Raw genomic sequence first — 20,117 nt, forward strand, 5'->3', positions numbered from 1 at the left:
GGCCGCATGGCACACGCTGATTGGCTGAATCTGCGTGTGGCCAGTGTTTCCAAAACAGAAGCGCTTCCGCATAGCCCGACGGATAGCGCTCGTTATTTCTTATTGACTGCAGGGACCCCCCGCTGCCGCTGCCGCTGCCGCCGCCAGCTTTTTATGCACATATGCGCCGCAGGACAGGTACCCGGGCGGCAAGGGGGGGGCGAAATACCACCCTCCAGTGGCCGGCGCCCTAGGCAAATGCCTAGATTTGCCTAGTGGTGGCGCCGGCCCTGTGCCCTTATACCCATGACACACATAATGCCCATTACACATATGTTGCACATTATTAATGCACTTATACACATGACACACATAATGCCTGTTACACATATGTCGCACATTATTAAGGCATTTATACATGACACACATAATGCCCCTTACACATATGCCGAACACTATTGCACAAGCACCCCAGCCGCAGATAGCACTCGCACAGCCGCTAACACTGTGACCTCTGCCTCTGCTTGGATACAGATGTTTCCTCATACATCTTGACTCAATAAGCCGTGCAGCTCCAGGCCAGTTCTGCTAACGTTGGGTGCCTTTTTTGCTGAAAAGTCATCTTATTTGCATTGTTATGACCAGCGCACACAATGAGCATCCAATGATTAAAATGATATGTGGCATGCCTATATTCTGTGTGCGACTGTGGCTGTACCTGCATACGGAATGCTATGTTACAGTGATTTCCATGAATACACTATTTCATATGCAGATATAGTCTCTCTCACACACAGAATATATGCATGCTGCATATCATTTTAATCAGCAGAAGCTGCTGGTGCCCCTAGGCATTCCAAATGCCCTAGGCAATTGCCTAGTTTGCCTTTGCCTAAGGCTCTGGTGACAACCACTGCTGAACTGAAGAATCCACTTCTCGGGCACCATCAGAAGATGACACAGTGAGCCATGGTTGCTCTCTGCATCTGTTTCTAATTGGTTGCTGGTCCAATCATAGCTTGTGGCCAAGCTAATTTCAAATATCCCCCTATAGGCGGGATATTTTTTTTTTAATATGGTGATTGTCTAACCAATTTAACATAGAGCTCTCTGATCATTCACAATAAACAGGCTGTTCAAAAATGTGGGTTAGACTATTATGAGTTTTGACCTTTTACAAAAATTCCCCATGGATTCATCGACATCTCGTGGTTTCAAGATTTGTAGCCAAACTCTCCAGACAAGTGTAGTTGTATTGTGGGGCTCTGCTCCACCTGTCTTATTGGATGACATGTATCAGAATTTTTGTATGAGACAGATGTGAAGTGTCTGTCTAGGGGCTAACCACACAGCACACTGCCCTAAACTCATCATCCTGACTCAGCCAGGAGAGAACCAACATCAGACAACACTCACAAGCGATTTGTTTATAGTTTTCTCTGAAATTCACCACAAAAGCATGAAAGGTTTTGCTAGTTAATACCGATTTAAAGCCACATGGCGCAGTCACCCACAGTCATGCCGTCTCCTGACACTTAATCCTCCGTGACAGTATCACTCAGAAATGACAGTTTACATTACACGGATAACCACTGACACGTCTATCTCAGTGACACAGTGTTCTAGGCTTTCGCAGCCCACACCTCCTACGTTATTTACAGGAAGAGGAAAGTAACTTTCCCTGCTGACTGCTTTGGCTTGAAAGAGACATGCAGACATAAGTCACAAAGACCACCAGAAAAACTCCATTCAGGAGCCACACTGAGTAAATCAGGCGGGTTATGTAGGCCAACGTCAATGTACAAAAGTAGAAATCTCCTGTTATGCAAAACTAATGGAGCCATTTAGGGAGACAATTTCTGTTAACCCACTAGAAGTTCGCTGTTTCTCCACAAAATGTAATTTATTAGTGAAGAATGCAAAAAACAAGCAACAACGTGTTTTTGCCTTTGAAGTAAATAATAATAGTTTTATTATGTTGCACTCTTTCTCCAATAGGACCCAAGGCGCTTGCTACATAAGTTGGTAAACAGTAGCGCACGCAGGGGGGGTTTCTGAGTACCCAGAAACCCCCCCAGGTGTCTATGGCCCCTAGTCTTAAAGCTGAGGGTCCCCTCTTTCCATGGGTACAAGAATTTTAAAAATCGGCCCTTGGGAACCGGAGATATCTGACTTCAAAGCAGTGGTCCCCATCCAAGCCTGTTAATTGCTCTTCCCAGTCAGATATTTCAGGTTCTGTCTGACTTAGAGTTTTTCTGAGGGTATATTCCAAAAGCTGGGACTCTCCCCCTTTGATGAACACTAGTAGCTTGTCTCTACTGTTACCAAAACTAGAGATATCAGCCTTCCAGCAGCTGGTTACTGCTCCAGCTCCACACACCTGGTATGTAGTTTTATATACTCGTTGGCAGATTGCTCTGCCTCCTGAACTCTGATCCCCTAGTCCCCAATACCATTTGGTAGGTGGGATTCTCTAGTTTTTAGTTCCATTAAAATCTAATAAATCTATTTCTGGGAACTGGAGATATCTGCAGTCAAGCAAGCTGTCCTCTCACCAGGAAATTATGAATAATAAGCCTACTCCACTATACACCCCTCCTCTGCATATTAAACATCCTCTACCACCCTGGAAGTTATGTATCAGGGCCCCTTCATTCAGCCCAATGCCCCCTTCTCCCACCCCATCTCCCACCATCTGTGCAGTAAAGGTGTAATTAGTGGAAATTACTGATCCAGGCCCTACATGCTGAGCGGTTGATATAATACCCCCTACCACCTGCGGGACATCAAAGCTTCCCCCACCCCTACCGCTGGAGGATCGGTAGGTGCCCCAATACATTGCCATTCCCAGGGGTCTACACTGCTGTTGACGCCCCTGTATGTATATATATATATATATGTGTGTGTGTGTGTGTGTATATATATATATATGTATATTTATTATTATTATTCATATACATTTGGTCTATCTATAATACTTTAACTGACCCGGCATATACTGGGTCACCTAAGTGTCCATCTCCGTGCTTTGCTCCGCCCCTCTGGAAACCCCCTTCTGAAAATCCTGCGTTTGCCACTGGTAAATGTAGCATACAGCAGTAGCATTGTGCATTTGAAGATGACTGGGGCCTATACGCAGATTCAAGAGGGGGGCTGCAAACAAGGAATGTGTCACTTTACACTGTTAAATACTTTTTGGGGGGGGGGGTTACTTTTCTCTATTGAGCGAAGTAAAAGGATCTCTTTGTTTACATATTATTTCCCTACATAATAACTTAAATCTATTCAATTTATTGCAGGCATAACTTTCTGAAATCATTATTTCAATATGCTCATCACATTCAAGGTCTCAACTTTCAGTGACAGAAGGATTCAAGCACAAATGTGCTGGAAACTTTACAAATATAAAGATGAATACAATACACAAGGTCACCTGACCATTGCTCCTGGTATGCGGCTGAGTCATTTGTCACAGTGAGGATAGCTCTTGGCAGCCTAAACCACATCCCCAGCCTACCTGCTCTGGCGGCTCCCACAGTGTTACCTTCCCAGCCGTGGCTCCCTCTAAATGCCGCGTGGTCTGGCTTGCGTACTGAGATACGTTAAGGTTGCCAAATACATATGATCCGCAGCATCGCATGGATCGGTCAGATCCGCGCAATGCTTCCCAGTGTAAAAATAGAAAAATACATTATTTAAAAAAAAACAATGTGCTGTGCCCCTTCCCGGCCATTAACAGCCCAGGGCTCATTGAGCCTATCCTGCTGCAGAAATACAGAAGGGGGGGGGGGAGCTGGGGTCCCCCTGTATGGCCAAAACATGACAGCCTGGGCTGATCAGCCAATAAAGGGGGGGTTTGATACCCGTTCTGCTGGTCCTGCTTCACAATCCAGAAAACCCATGCTACCTGTCCTACCGGTCCTGCCCCGCATATAAATCAAATCCCATATAACTTCTTTTATATCAGAAGTTGGCCGGGAATTCAGCTTGTGATTGATACTCAGCACTCACAAATACAATGGAACCTTAACTACTCAACCTTAATCGGGATGGCTGTGACACATCTTGAAATTGTTGTGTGGCCTATTAAAGCAAGAAAAATATACTGTATGTGCATTTTAGCCAAATTCTGTAAAATTGCCAAATATGTCGTGTCCTGGATAAGTGTTTTATCTAAAAATGGATTTAGTTTCAGGTCACATTCTCACTGTATATATTTTACTGTGCTGCCAAACATAACAAGTTTAATACTAAATATTCTATGAAGAACTAATCATGGTGTAAAACTCTTTACCGACACAGTGAAGGGAACCATTTTGCTGGGGCTGGCTGGCAAATTTTAATCTGGAGGGAAAGAACACAGGGCTAGCACATAAGCAGCAACCAAACATTGAAGTGCCATTTCATAAAGCAGGCTGATGTAACAAAGGGATAGCTCTAGGACTAGTTTTGACCTTGGCTCAAGAAAGCCAATAAAATAACCTCTGCTGTCAGTACTAGCGAGTTGTGGGCCCAGGTGCAAAAATATGCTTTGGGCCCCCTCCCCAAACACATATACAAAAAAAAAAAAAAAAACAGTGTATTTTTGTTACTTCAAATGTAAAAACAACAAAAATTGAAACAAAAAGCAAAAATAATTAACTTATTTATTTATAAAAAAAAAATAATAATATTAAAAGCCAGCAGTGACAACCAATTTAGGCACACATATACAACTCTATTGTCCCCTTAATCTTCTATAATGGAGATTAGTGCATGCATGCAATTTGTATCCAAGCAATTTACTTCTGGATGGTTAGTATGTTAGTAAGCCATTTTTGTTAGACTCAGTCCCACCTATGTGCACATGGTGTATAGTAAAGGTATACTTATGATGGTCTCATCATAAATGACTGGTGCAGTTCAATTGTTTGCGGTCTTATCCAATTGGTATCCACCGCTTACAGAATTCTTAGTGGCTTCCTCAGGAGGTAGATCTACCTCCTGAGGAAGCCACTGAGAATTCTGTAATGCGGAGAAACGCGTAGAGTAGAGCGGGAGCTACTGTCGGCAGCTTACAAACTGGAACCCGTGGATACCCTTAGATAAGACCACAAACAATTGGACTGCACCAGCGGTCGGAGCGTTCCACCGGGGTCTGGAGGCAGGTATCTCTACCCACTGCTGAGACCATCATAAGTATACCTTTACTATACACCATGTGCACATAGGTGGGACTGAGTCTAACAAAAACGGCTTACTAACATACTAACCATCCAGAAGTAAATTGTTTGGAGACAAATTGCATGCATGCACTAATCTCCATTATAGAAGATTAAGGGGACAATAGAGCTGTATATGTGTGCCTAAATTGTTTGTCACTGCTGGCTTTTAATATTATTATTTTTTAATTGTATGTTTTTTATAAATAAATAAGTGAATTATTTTGCACAGCGCTGTTTCAATTTTTTATTTTTTTTTGTGTACCAAGTCACTGAAGGGGTTTGGTAATCCCCCTTATCTGAAACAGCAGCAGTGCGGAATATAACAATCTGCGCTCAGAAATCATTTTATAGTAGGTTGGTTTTCGCAAATGTAAAAATCCTGTGTCCGACCTGGGATAGTGATCTGAAAGAGCCCCTTAGACACACTGCACCAGGATTATGCACACTGTAATGCCCATTACACATTGTACAGGTGTGCGGCATATTGTGTAATGGGCACTACAGTGTATTGCAAACACCACCAGAACCAGTCATATTAACAGCTTTGATGCCTTTCATTTAATTCACTAACCATTTTTCCACTTCCCAGAAGGAAAATTGATTGGTGTGGTAGACAAATAATGTCAGGGAAAAAGAGAGAGAGAAAAAGAGAGAGGAGCAAGAAAAAGAGATAGGTGTGAGGGAGGGAAGGTGGTCAGGAAGAGAGAGGGCTTCATGGAAAATGGGGAAAGAGAGAGGAGTGAGAAAAAGGAGGGCGAGCAAGAGAGAGGGAGGGGTGTGAGCAGGAGTAAGATAGAATTAAAGAGGAGGTGAGGTGACAGGGATAGGAAGGGGGTGAGGGAACAGGGGACATGGTGAGAGGGGATGAGGTGATAGGAGGCATGGTATTAGGTTGTGAGATGATGGGGAGAAAGTGGGTGAAGTGACAGTAGGCATGGAGAGAGGGTGTGTGAAGACAGGGGCTTAGAGGATGTGGGGTGAGGTGACAGGGAGAGAGAGGGGTGAGGTGACAGGGGGTGAAATGAGATGTGGTAACATTGAGCATTGTGAGAGAGGCTGAGGTGACAGGGTATAAGATGACAGGGGATGAGATGACAGATGAGATGAGATGACAGCAATAGAGAGGGGCATGGGTGACTAGGGCATGGTGAGAAAGGGTGAGGTGACAGGGGAGGAGATGACAGGGTCAAGGGGTGCAGTGTCAGTGATAGGAGGATGTAATAGGGGGCAAGGTGAGAGAGGATGAGGTAACAGGATAAGATGACAGGGGGAAAAGTGACATGGGGACAGAGGGGGTGCAATGAGAAGGAGAAGACACTAGTCTTGTTCTCACCAGAAATCTGTCCCGCTGATGCTGCAGTAAAGGGTCTCTGTGCCGGCAGCTGCTGGGTCCCTGCTCCCGCGGTAGCCGTTGGATCCCTGGCCAGCTTCCGCTGCTGTGAGTGATCTCTGAGAACACAGCCGCTGGGTCACTGCTTCTGCCACAGCTGCCGGGTCACTGCTTCTGTCACAGCCGACAGGTCCCTGGCTGTTCATGTTGTTTGGGGGTAGATTTCTCTGGAACCAAATGGCCCAGTTTCATGGCACCAAAATCATTCGAATATGATAATGGTCTCATGTAAATGGGTCAATTGGTTCCAAACAGGGCCGTTTCTAGACAGTTTAGCTCCCAGGGCAAAGAAATAAAAATGCGCCCCCCCCCCCCCCCCCAATATATAACATGGTACAGAAGAAATTGCGCGCGCCGAAGGCGCGCACGCCAAAATAATGTGTGTGTTTTATTTGTCGAAAGGGGCATGGCTTAATATAAGGGGTTTGGTCTAGCAGGACAACAATTACCTTACATCTCACTTTTGCGACCTGCATGACCAGACATTGGTTACCGCAGGAATTGTCATTGTCCTCCCGCACTTAAGTTGGCCAGCTGAAGGCCACACAGTGACCTAGTACACCTCACAGATCAAGGCCAATGACAGCCTACTTAAATCATTATACACTATTTATCCGTGATTCCAATAACACATTACGTAGCACACTGTGATGACAATTACACCTTATGTCGCACACCATGATGACAATTACACATTATGTCGCACACCGTGATGACAATTACACATTATGTCGCACATCATGATGCCCATTAGACCCCACACTGTGATGCCCATTACACTCCACACTGTGATGGCAATTACGCAATACTCCCCACACCGTAACGCCTATTACACATTCGGTACTTGTGTAATATCTGGGCGCCCGATTTTTTCATTGTATTGCATCGCATCGCATCGCATGCAATATAGTGGCATACAATTCATGCGATGCGATTTTTCATTGTAAAGACCCGATTTTTAATTGTATAGTCACCCATGGGTGATTTCATACCCCCACTATCCAACTATGCATGAAGTTGATCTTATATAGTGTGGCGAGCGCAGCAAACCACCGAGCCGGAAGCGTGGCGAGTGCAGCGAGCCCCGCGAGGGGACGCAGAATACATGTAAAGTAATCTGCGTCCGCTCGCCACACTACAGTATATAAGATCAACTCCATGCTTAGTTGGATAGTGGGGGTATGAAATCACCCATGGGTGGCTATACAATGAAAAATCGGGTCTTTACAATGAAAAATCGCATCGCATGCGATGAAGAAAATTGGCCGCCCAGATAATACATAAGTACCACACATTCTGCCCCACGCACCGCTGCCGCCGTTTACTAATATGCCCCCACAGTGCCAGATATGCCCCCACAGTGCCATATATATATGCCCCCACAGTGGCAGATACACACCCACATTGTCACACATATGCCCCCACAGTGACAGCTATGCACCCACAGTGCCACACATATGCCCCCACAGTGCCAAATATGCCCCCACAGAGCCACAGATACGCCCCCCACAGTGCCATACATATATGCCCCCACAGTGCCATACATATATGCCCCCACAGTACCACACATATATGCCCCCACAGTGACAAATATTCCCCCAGTGCCACAGATATGCCCCCACAGTGCCAAACATATATGACCCCACAGTGGCAGATTTGCCCTCACAGTGCCACACATATGCCCCCACAGTGACAGCTATGCCCCCACAGTGCCAAATATGCCCCCACAGTGCCATACATTATACATATATGCACCCACAGTGCCAAATATGCCCCCACAGTGCCACAGATATGCCCCCACAATGCCATACATATATGCCCCCACAGTGGCATGCCCCCACAGTGCCACACATATATGCCCCCACAACTCACTGTCTGTGTCTTGGCTGCTGCTGCTGCGCTGCTGGGCTGCTGCTGCGTTGCTGCTGCTGCTGCTTTCCTGGGGACTCGGAGGGGAGGGGAGGGGAGCGGAGCGCACATGATCATGCACCTCGCCTTCACAGTGTTTTCCTGAGCCGTCAGCCATTCATAGGCTCGCGGGCTGGCTCCTGATTGGCTGCCGCCCGCGAGCTCTGATTGGCTGACAGCCAAGGGAGCGAGGGGAAGGAGAGACGCGATGCGCTCCCCTCCCCTCCCCTGGGAAATTAAAAAGCTGTGGCGCCGCGGACGGGGAGAGGGGGCAAAGGCGGCGCTGGGGGTAACTGCCAGGCGCCCCGGCTGTTTAACAGAGGCTGACAAGCCGTGCGGCGCCCCGGGCTGCTGCACGGCTTGTCCGCCTCTAAAAACGGCCCTGGTTCCAAAGCTATCGCCGGTTGGTTAAAGGGGGAGGGGAGGGGGTGGTTTTCTCTCCCCCTCACACCAGAAAATACAGGGACTAGGCTGGTGTAAAAGGGGCCAGCCCGGGAATGTCCCTGCATGATCCTGGGACCATATTCCTGGGTAAGTCCCTACATTGTGTGTGTGTGTGTGTGTGTGTGTGTGTGTGTGTGTGTGTGTGTGTGTGTGTGTGTGTGTGTGTGTGTGTGTGTGTGTGTGTGTGTGTGTGTGTGTGTGTGTGAAAGGGGTATTATTTCAAATAGCTGGGACCTGCAGTGCTCTGAATACAGCTGGGCAGCCCACTGCTCTCTGCCGGGCTGTCAATGGCTGTCACTTCTGCTTGGCGGTGGCTGTCCTGCAAGTTAACGCAAGCATGTATTCTCCCTTGGCAATGAGCATGTAATCCCTCATAGCAACAAGCATGGAACCCCTGGCAATGAGCATGTAGGTAAGCCGCACTTATCTATATATATAAAAATCGATGTGTGTATGTGTGTATGTTCCCTATGGACTCAAAAACGGCGTGACCAATTTTTATGAAATTTTCAGGCAATCTTCAGATTAGCCCAGCGGGTGATCCTTTGAAGTTTGGTAGGGATCGGATCAACAGAATTTTTCTTTTTGGCAATTAATTGATAGCGCCACGAATGTGATTTAGTTCCTGCCGAACTTCTGTCAAATGCAACTGAATATTCAAGTATTCCCAAATCTAACAACCAACTACAAAAATCCGGACTGGCTGTGCGAACGTGCAATTTTGGCACCAAAAAATGATGATGTCAACAAGCTCAATGAGCAAATTCAATTGAAACTGCCCGGCAAAAGAGTCAAATACAAATCGATCGACACAGTAATGGATGAAGAACAAGCCATCAATTATCTGATTGAATTTTTGAATTCATTGGAACCACCCGGAATGCCACCGCACGTATTAACATTGAAGGCTGGATCACCGGTGATGCTTATTCGCAACTTAAACGCACCAAAGTTTTGCAACGGAACCAGATTGACCATCGGCACCGTACATAGATATCTGCTAAAACTTCGTCACATGACCGCCGCCATCCATCCACCAGAAGTCATCTGGCTATAGATAATTAGTGCTTCCCGTGCGAAGCCGGGCGGGTCGCTAGTGTAGCATAGCTTTTAATAGGCATTATGGTGTTTGGCATAATACGTAATGAACATTATGGTGTGTGGCTTTACATGTAATGGGCATTATGGTGTAAATTTTTAATGCACGCCTTTGGTGCGCAATGTCCCTTTTTATGAAGCATTGGGGGAAATTTACTAAAGGAAATTTGTAAAAAATAGGTGTATTTGTATCCAGAAATACACTTATTTTTTACATTTAATATCCCGAAAATACGACAATTCGTATTCGTATTGATAGCACATCAAGACAAATACGAATTGCCGTATTTTCGGGATAGTAAATGTGAAAAATAAGTGTATTTCTGGATACAAATACACCTATTTTTTTTACAAATTTCCTTTAGTAAATTTCCCCCATATTGTGAATTTTTGCTCAATTCATTTGGTATAGTGTGTATTTTGGCTAAATCCATGTGCCATAGTGTGAATTTTGGCTCAGTTGGTGTGAATTTTGGCTCGTTTCATGTGGCATAATGTGTATGAGGCAAGTACAGTATAAGGGGGTTACTATTGTGTTGCATGATTTGTTTAAGGGGTAAATGGTGTGGTAAACTTAGGTGCTGAAATGTTGTCTACCAAGTTTTGACAAAGGTATTGTGTGTGCGTGTGTGTGTGTGTATGTATGTATATAAGTGACTTGAGAACAGTTAATAAACTGAAACGTCCTCAGATGGAGTAGTCATCTCCTTTATTCGACCTGTTTTGTTAGTCCGAGTGCCGCACCTCTACCTTGGCTATATATAGATATATATCTATATATCTATATGTATATATAGATATATAGATATATAGATATATATATATATATATATATATATATATATAAGAGCAAGGGTCAGCCTGGCACTCTCCCTAAGGGTCTGCACCAGCCCCGGTGCCCTCTCGTAGAAGTAGTATAGCAATAGTCCAATAATCAGGCAGAGGCACTCCAGAGGTCTTTGTAAATAAATCAATCTTTAGTGATCCCAACATTTCGGGGTTAGCAAACCCCTTTGTCAAGGGGTACACCATATGCTTCCTTCCAAGTTCTTCCAAGTTCAATAAAACGTCAATTTTTCCAAGATAAAAGTTTTATTCTTCAATGAGTAGTCACAAGATGTTTCTTGAACTTTATTGATCTGCTGTAACATCTTGTGACTACTCATTGAAGAATAAAACTTTTATCTTGGAAAAATTGACGTTTTATTGAACTTGGAAGGAAGCATATGGACTTTCGATACAAATAGGTGCTACACCACTATTGGGGATTGTATGCTATTGTGTGTTTCCTAACCCTCAGGGAACTGTGTGGTAAAGCAGCCCTCATACTTATTGGTCAATTGTATAAAAAAAAACACTAGCGCATCTCGGAGTATTGGGTTTCTTTTCATATACATACATATATTCACTTTTCACACTTTCCATTTTAAATGAGATATTAGATTTCAGATCTCCTTGCCAGAAGAGGGATTAAACACTCTGGGGAATTAGGTCCTGGACACACTGATCCACAAGTGGATCACAAGGGTACAGGCAGCTTGTTATTCTGTCATGAGCTGTTTTGTACGCACACCCAAAAAAAAATAAAAAGTACTGTACATCTGAGTTTTCAGAAACACATCTGCTGCCTGGAAATGAGAAGGTGTTATTCTGCCGCCAGCCGGCATGTTTGATCCCTATTTGTATGTAGACAGAAGTCCTTTGAGTGTTCGTCTTTTTAATAAAAATATAATCTGTTTTGTGCTGGCTCGGTACATCGATTCCACGTTTGTGCTGCAGATAAGTGGCAGCGAGGCCTAGCAGCTAGACTTGTGAAATCTAGGACATGGGAAGCTGAGAAGTAGCACAAATGCTGATTAGTAACATAAAGCCACAATGCGACAGGACGAGATTGCAAATAATGGGATGCATACACTATTTTACTGGGACGTGGTGTGGTATATAGAGTCAACATTAGGAATGAAAGAATGGTGATATGTCAAATGTCGATGTTCCCAATGTCAATGTCATAATCGTCAGTGTTACTGTCAATAATGCAATTTAGCATTGACTTACATTTGTATCCTAATCGTAGCCTAATGAGCCATCTCTATCCTAAACCCATCTTGTCAACATTCTAGCTTTTGACATTCTTACCGCATTAACATTTTACAGACCATGTAGACATTCAGAATATCAACTTTATAATTACATACGTTTTACTCAACTGTGTAGTGTAATTTGAATCGACAGTACTATTGTGTGGCCAGACCCCTTCTTTGAGAGACTACACCCCTACCTCACAGTTCTCAACATGCCTCCTTGGGCTCCTGTGCACATTAATCAATCACAGAACATTACAGACATAAGAGATAATAGAAGTATCCTTCCTCTCACTAAGGCCAGTATTCAATGCTCCCGATTCACCGTTTTTTCGGCGAATCGGGCTGTTTTCACTCCTTGCGGTGAATTTTTTTCACTGAAAATATGATTCATCCTATTCACTGTTCTCCGAAAGCGAACAGTGAATGCCGGACAGTTCTCCGTTTCATGCTCGCTGCAATTCGCTGGTGCATTTCAATGGGGTTTTCACTGGGATTCGTCGAGAGTGTATTCAATGCTCAAATGGAGAACTGCTTTCTCCATTGATTTTCGCCATGATTCTCCATTTTACATTCGTCATCTTTTTTAGGTGAACATAAAGCGGTTTTTTTTTGTGTGTGTCAAAAAAATCCGATTTTTTTTTTCTGTGAAGGGGCATGCTATTTTTATTCATGTGCTTGTAGCACATGAATATATTTTTTATTAAATATTTTATTTTTTTAAACTTTTTTTTTTTATACACATTCGCCAGCAGGGGGCGGGAGCCGGGAGCCGCTCATTAATATTCATTTATTTACTGCACACTGGTCCCGATCATTACATATGCACAATCGGGACCAGTGAGTGTAGCGGCTCCCTAGCACAGCCCTCTGCCAGCTCTGGGGGGCTCTCCCTGTGTCCCCCACAGCCCTCCTTCACCCCCACAGTGTCCGGCGCAGGCAGGGAGGCTTCCGTCTACCTGCCTGCAGCCGTCCCCCAGCTCCCCGGCGGCATTCACCGGGGGGGTTAAAATTCGCCGCCAGTGGCAGAGAGCCCCTGACGCGTTGAATAGGGCGAACGGGCGGCTGCCCGGCAAATCGCCCTGCAGGGAGAATTGCGGCGAAAGTGCAGCGAATCCTACACAGGATTCGCTGCCGCCCGCGAGAATCCCCATTGAATACCTACCTCTATGGTGAACAAAGGCGTGTGCACATTAAGGGGGAAATTTACTAAAGGAAATTTGTAAAAAATAGGTGTATTTGTATCCAGAAATACACTTATTTTTGACATTTACTATCCCGAAAATACGGCAATTCGTATTCGTATTGATAGCATATCAATATGACTACGAATTGCCATATTTTCGGGATAGTAAATGTCAAAAATAAGTGTATTTCTGGATACAAATACACCTATTTTTTTACAAATTTTCTTTAGTAAATTTCCCCCTTACTATCCCGAAAATACGGCCATTCGTATTCGTATTGATAGCACATAATACGACTACAAATTGCCGTATTTTCGGGATAGTAAATGTCAAAAATAAGTGTATTTTTGGATACAAATACACCAATTTTTTTTACAAATTTCCTTTAGTAAATTTCCCCCTAAGTGTTAGGGGTGCACAGGCACACTTTAATGCTGTGCACACAGCAAGACTTTGGCTTTTTAGAAATGTACTCCATTAATCAATTATGTGCACCCTGTACCCTTGTTTAATCTCAGTACTTAACTCTCTGGAGACCCTCATTGGCACTGCAGCTGCAGTAAATCATGCAGAAAATGGCGCTGTGGCCATTGTCCTTAAGAACTGCACATGTTCAGTAGAGGTTTGCGTGGAGTCTGTACATGGGCCCCCTTCTTAAACCACCCCTGCTCCTACTGTTCATATTTCTCTCACAACATTATGATAAGTGTGCTCTCACAATTAGCGGACTGTGGTCAAAGTGACGTAACAAAGGGGTGCCATTTCTGGTGTCATTCAGGTGGCAAAAGGGGCAATGGTGTAACAAATCCTGTATACCCTTTTCTACAAACAGTGTGATCACATACTGACTGTACATAATAAAAATACCCTTGCTGTATTAATACAATGATGGTATCATGATTCAGCGATTAACAGTCCGACCAATCTGGCGGGTGTCGCCATTCAGGGTTCATTAATCTGTTGGCTGGGCGCCACCATCTTGGATTATGTGACAGCACCAAACAATTCCATCTGCAGCCATTGTGAGACAATCAGAATACATCAGTGAGTATTAAGGTGTTCACTCCACAAGGGTCTGACACCAGTACATCACTATCCTTCAGCTTGTCTGCAGCAGTGTCCTGAGCTCCCGTCAGCTGTTCTGAACCAGCTCCAGATGTGTCAATCTTCTATAAGTCTTCAGCTCCAGTCCGATCAATCCGGTTTCCTCTCTGGAATTATGTCTTCAGTCTTCAGTCCAGTCTGGTTAATACGGTTACTCCTCAGGCATGATATCTCTTCAGTCTACAGCTGCAGCCTGTGTGCCCGGTTATTTCTCTTGAATTATTAGTCTTTGTTCTCTTTAGTCACATCAGAGTTATTTGGATTTATCTTGTCTTAACAATCCATGCCAGTGCCAGTCCAGTTAGGAAATACATGAATTTAGAGCCTAATTCAGACCTGTTTGCTCATGTTCACAGGTTAGTGAACAGGTAAATGTTGCCCGGCCAGACATCCGCCCTCCCCCCCACCCCGAATCCCATTGCTAGTATGCAAGGGGATGTGTTCCCTAGCACAGGGGTTCCCAATCTTTTTCTAATCACGGCACCCTAGAGTATCAGAATGTTTCCACGGCACCCCTAGGCCCCAAAAAACATATATCAAATGAAGTAGATTGTGTTTATATGTGCTTCTTAGGTTCAGTTATGTGGTAAAGGGCAGGATTTGCTTCTGATTGGACACATTTTATGATTGGCAGCCACCAGCACTGGTTTTGTCCAGAAATAATTGATCATAAATAATTTGAATTGGTCCTGGACGACCAACCCGAGGCACCCCTGCAAGTGTCCCGAGGCACCCCAGGGAGCCTAGGCGCACAGTTTGGGAACCACTGCCCTAGCACATCCCCTCGCATGCAGCCAAACAGGAGAGAAATCATTTGATGGTCGTACACCAAAAGTCAGTCTAAGTAGATCAACAAAAAGGGGGCGGACCCTGACATCATGTGACATTGGTCATCTGCCCCACACAGGCATCAACACACCTGCATGTGTAGAGGCCACGCTGAGGGTTTATATAGACGTTCCCCTGCTGCCGCCCTCTGCTCGCCCCCATTCTGCCCCTCCTGGAAAGAAGGTGTATATTCCCCCCACCAACAGACACAAGGACGAATTTGGACCCTTAAGTTCATATTTTTTTCTGAATTCTCCATAACAAACTGTAGGCCTGGTGGTACTATGAAAATAATGCTGAATCTAGGGCGCTGTGATTCAAATAGTTTTGGAACCACTGCCCCATAGTTATAGACTGTCATTTTGTCGCCTATGTTATATAGAGTTCTAGTACTAAGGCATCTTCACTCGTAATCACCCTTTCATGAATAAACCACTAAGTCCATCAAGTTTAGCCATTACCTGTCTTCTATATATATATATATATATATATATATATATATATATATATATATATATATAGTGTGAGAAGAGTAGGGTAGGGTAGCACACTAGTCCAGGGTTCTAGTCCAGGGCCGGTAATCGTTTTATCGTGCAGTATAAATATAGCAATAAATAGCTTTAATAAAAACTGATTGCGGAAAAAGCAATAAATAAATCCAATCTTAACCTATATGGACACTAACTAAATATAATACATTATCTCTCTCAGAGTGGTAGAGTGTCCCTACCACAAACATAGACATATATTTTATTTATTTATTTGCAGTCACTTATACAGCACAGCACATTCTGTTGCACTATAACATTGTAAGCTTGCAAGCTTAAAATCTAGAAGTAAACAGAGATTCATACACAAGGACAGGTGTTATCTATTGCATAATGGTTCACCAGATTTCAAAGGTTTTTGGTGGGCTGTATGACCCAGCAATGTTGGCCTGGGGTCAGGAGGATGGAAAGCTGAGAGAGAAAATAAATGAGGCTATATTTGGTTTGTACAGTGGGAATGTAATTGGATAGGAAAGGTTTATGAAGGTTATGTGGGCAGTTCTGGAATTTGATGAGCTTGCCTGGAGAGGTGAGTTTTCAAGGATTGCTTAATGCTACTACTAATAATAATAATAATAATAATAATAACAATAAATAATTTTATTTATATAGCACAATAAGACTCAAGGTGATTAACAGATAGAATTAACGTAATACAATACAGGAACAATGAAGTACAGAAAAGCTTTTCAAAAACTACAGAGAGCATAGAGATACTTAAGGGAATTACGTAGATGCTTGAGTAAACAGGAAAGTCCGGAGTCTGTTTTTGAAGGATTCTAGAGGTGGGGCCTCTCAAACTGTGTGGTGAAGTGAGTTACATAGAGTTGGAGTCGCATGGCTAATAGTCCGACCCCCAGATGAATTCCGGGTTATTCAAGGTACAGGTGGAGTATTCCTTATCCAAAATGTTTGGGACAAGAAGTATTTTGGATAAGGCATTATTCTGTATTTCGAAATATTTTTATATTTCATTGAGGTATCTTGCATTTATGTTGTATAACATTATTAATCACATGAAATACACAAACATTATTTTATTTTAACAAGAAACAAGGTTTCAAAACATGAAACAAAGTTTGTGTACTACCTCAGCCACTAAATTTGAATGCCAAGCAATCATTTACTTGCACATATTTAGTGCCATTTACATATCATGTCCCTAGTAGTGCCAGGTACAGATGTCCCTAGTAGTGCCAGTTACAAATGTCCCCAGTAGTACCAGTTACAGATGAACCCAGCAATGCTTTTAGCAAAAAAAAAATTCTGCAATTTGGTACTCTTTACCTAGATGGGCGCCAGCGATTGGAATCGCGGGCGTCGGGGGTAAAAATCGCGGGCATCGCGGGTAAATCGCGGGTACATAAAAATCTGCTACCCGCGATGACCGCGATTTTCCCATAGGGAACAATGTTAAAAAGGCTGATTGAGCGCGATTTTCATGTAAAATGCCTCAATGCCCGCGATTTGGCCATAGGAATCAATGTTAAATGGGCTACAGAGCCCAAATAGGCACAATTAACCCTTAAATGTCCCCCCAAATTTTTAACGCCACCCCACAATCCACGCCAACCCGAAGCGTGGCGGCGGTACGCGTCCTCCGACCTTTTCATGCCCTACTATCCACGTCGGCGTGGAGTTGAGAATAGAATAGTGTGGCGAGCGCAGCGAGCCACCGAGCCCGAAGCGTGGCGAGCGCAGCGAGCCCCGCGAGGGGACGCGGATACCTTCACAGGTAAACGCGTCCCCTCGTGGGCTTCACAGGTGTCCGCGTCGCCACGGACACCTGTGAAGCCCGCGAGGGGACGCGTATAACTGTGAAGGTATCCGCGTCCCCTCGCGGGGCGCGCTGCGCACGCCACGCTTCGGGCTCCGTGGCTCGCTGCGCTCGCCACACTATTCTATTCTCAACTCCACGCCGACGTGGATAGTAGGGCATGAAAAGGTCGGAGGACGCGTACCGCCGCCCCTCGCGGCCTCGCTGCGCTCGCCACGCTTCGGGTTGGCGTGGATCGTGGGGTGGCGTTAAAAATTTGGGGGGACATTTAAGGGTTAATTGTGCCTATTTGGGCTCTGTAGCCCATTTAACATTGATTCCTATGGCCAAATCGGGTCCATTGAGGCATTTAACAGTAAAATCGCGTCGGTCGGGCCATTTAACATTGATTCCTATGGGAAATCGGGTGCATCGCGTCGCGGGCATCGCGGGTACATTTATGGACGGCCGCGACGCGACCGACGCGATTTCCATGTTTAACATGGGTTTCAATGGGAAATCGCGGGCATCGCGTCGGTCGCGTCGCGGCCAGACAGAAATGTACCCGCGATCACCACGACGGGCGCCCTTCTAGGTAAAGAGTACCTTTTATTTATATAGCACAATAAGACTCAAGGTGATTAACAGATAGAATGAACGTAATACAATACAGGAACAATGAAGTACAGAAAAGCTTTTCAAAAACTACAGAGAGCATAGAGATACTTAAGGGAATTACGTAGATGCTTGAGTAAACAGGAAAGTCCGGAGTCTGTTTTTGAAGGATTCTAGAGGTGGGGCCTCTCAAACTGTGTGGGGAAGTGAGTTACATAGAGTTGGAGTCGCATGGCTAATAGTTCGACCCCCAGATGAATTCCGGGTTATTCAAGGTACAGGTGGAGTATTCCTTATCCAAAATGTTCGGGACAAGAAGTATTTTGGATAAGGCATTATTCTGTATTTCGAAATATTTTTATATTTCATTGAGGTATCTTGCATTTATGTTGTATAACATTATTAATCACATGAAATACACAAACATTATTTTATTTTAACAAGAAACAAGGTTTCAAAACATGAAACAAAGTTTGTGTACTACCTCAGCCACTAAATTTGAATGCCAAGCAATCATTTACTTGCACATATTTAGTGCCAGTTACATATCATGTCCCTAGTAGTGCCAGGTACAGATGTCCCCAGTAGTGCCAGTTACAAATGTCCCCAGTAGTACCAGTTACAGATGTACCCAGCAATGCTTTTAGCAAAAAAAAAATTCTGCAAACTATGGTTTTCGGAATAATTTGGATAAAGGATATATGGATAAGGGATACTCAACCTGTACTGCTAAAAGTCCTTCATCTACAGATTGCAGTAATCAGGTGGGACAGTATGGAATCAGAAGCTGCTTCGGGTACCTTGGGCCCTGGTCATGTAGGGCTCTGAAACTTAGTAAGTTGAATATGATTGGCCATCTTATAGGCAGCTAGTGGAGGGAGTAGAGAATGGGTGTCATGTGGCTGAACAGAGCTGGTTGGTTAACAGCTTGGCAGCTGTGTTTTGTACCACTTGTAATCGGTGCAATTTGTTTGCTGGTAGAGGGCATTGCAGTAATCTAATTGAGATCATATAAATGCATATATGATTTTTTGCAGATCTTCAGAGTGAATTAAGTATTTAATTCTGGCTATGTTCCTCAGAAGAAACAATGAGGATTTAATGGTGGCTTATTTCTGATATATCAAACTACCATCCAGCACAACATCAACATTCTACACATGATCAGAGTTTTCTAATTCTGTACCCCCAAGTGTCAGTCCAGTTGGTTGGCTCTGTTGCAGTCTTGTGCTTTGATGTTGAGGCCCTATCACTCCTGGAGCTCAGCTAGACAGCAATTTTGGGTTTTTATTGTGTTCTCAGTACCTGGAGCGAAGGAAAAGTAAGGTTGTGTATCATCTGTATAGCAATGGTAGACCAGGCAGTGGTGCCTAATTATTTCAACCAGTGGTAGCATGTACACTGCAAAAAAACATGGGGGATAGTACAGAACCTTGTGGGACACCACATAACAGTGACAACAATGGTGATGAGTATATTCCAGATGACACTCTGTGACCTTCCAGTGAGAAATTATTTAAACCAGCTTAGTAATGTGACATTCAGGGGGTTATTCTAGTTCACTCTTTCTGACAAAATCCTTCTTAGATGGACAAAACCCTGTGCACTGCAGGTGGGGCAGATGTTACTTGTGCAGATGTAATTAGATTTGGGTGGTGTTTTACTTCAAAGTGAGATCTATATTGCAGTGTAAAAATAAAGCAGCCAGTATTTACCCTGCACAGAAACAAAATAACTCACCCAAATCTCAATTTCTCTGCACATTTCAGATCTGCCCCCCTGCAGTGCACATGGTTTTGTCCATCTAAGAAGGATTTTGTCAGAAAGAGTGAACTAGAATAAGGCCCTCAGTCCATAGAGTTTTTACAGGCGGTCAATTAAAAGCCCATGGTCCACAGTTTCGAATGCTGCAGAGAGAACTAGAAGGATAAAGATTGAACAGTCACCTCTGTCTCTTGACATCAAAAGATAATTG

Source organism: Crinia signifera, chromosome 6 (genome assembly GCF_055691185.1).
Source record: "Crinia signifera chromosome 6, ASM5569118v1, whole genome shotgun sequence".
In the NCBI taxonomy this organism is placed as follows: domain Eukaryota; kingdom Metazoa; phylum Chordata; class Amphibia; order Anura; family Myobatrachidae; genus Crinia; species Crinia signifera.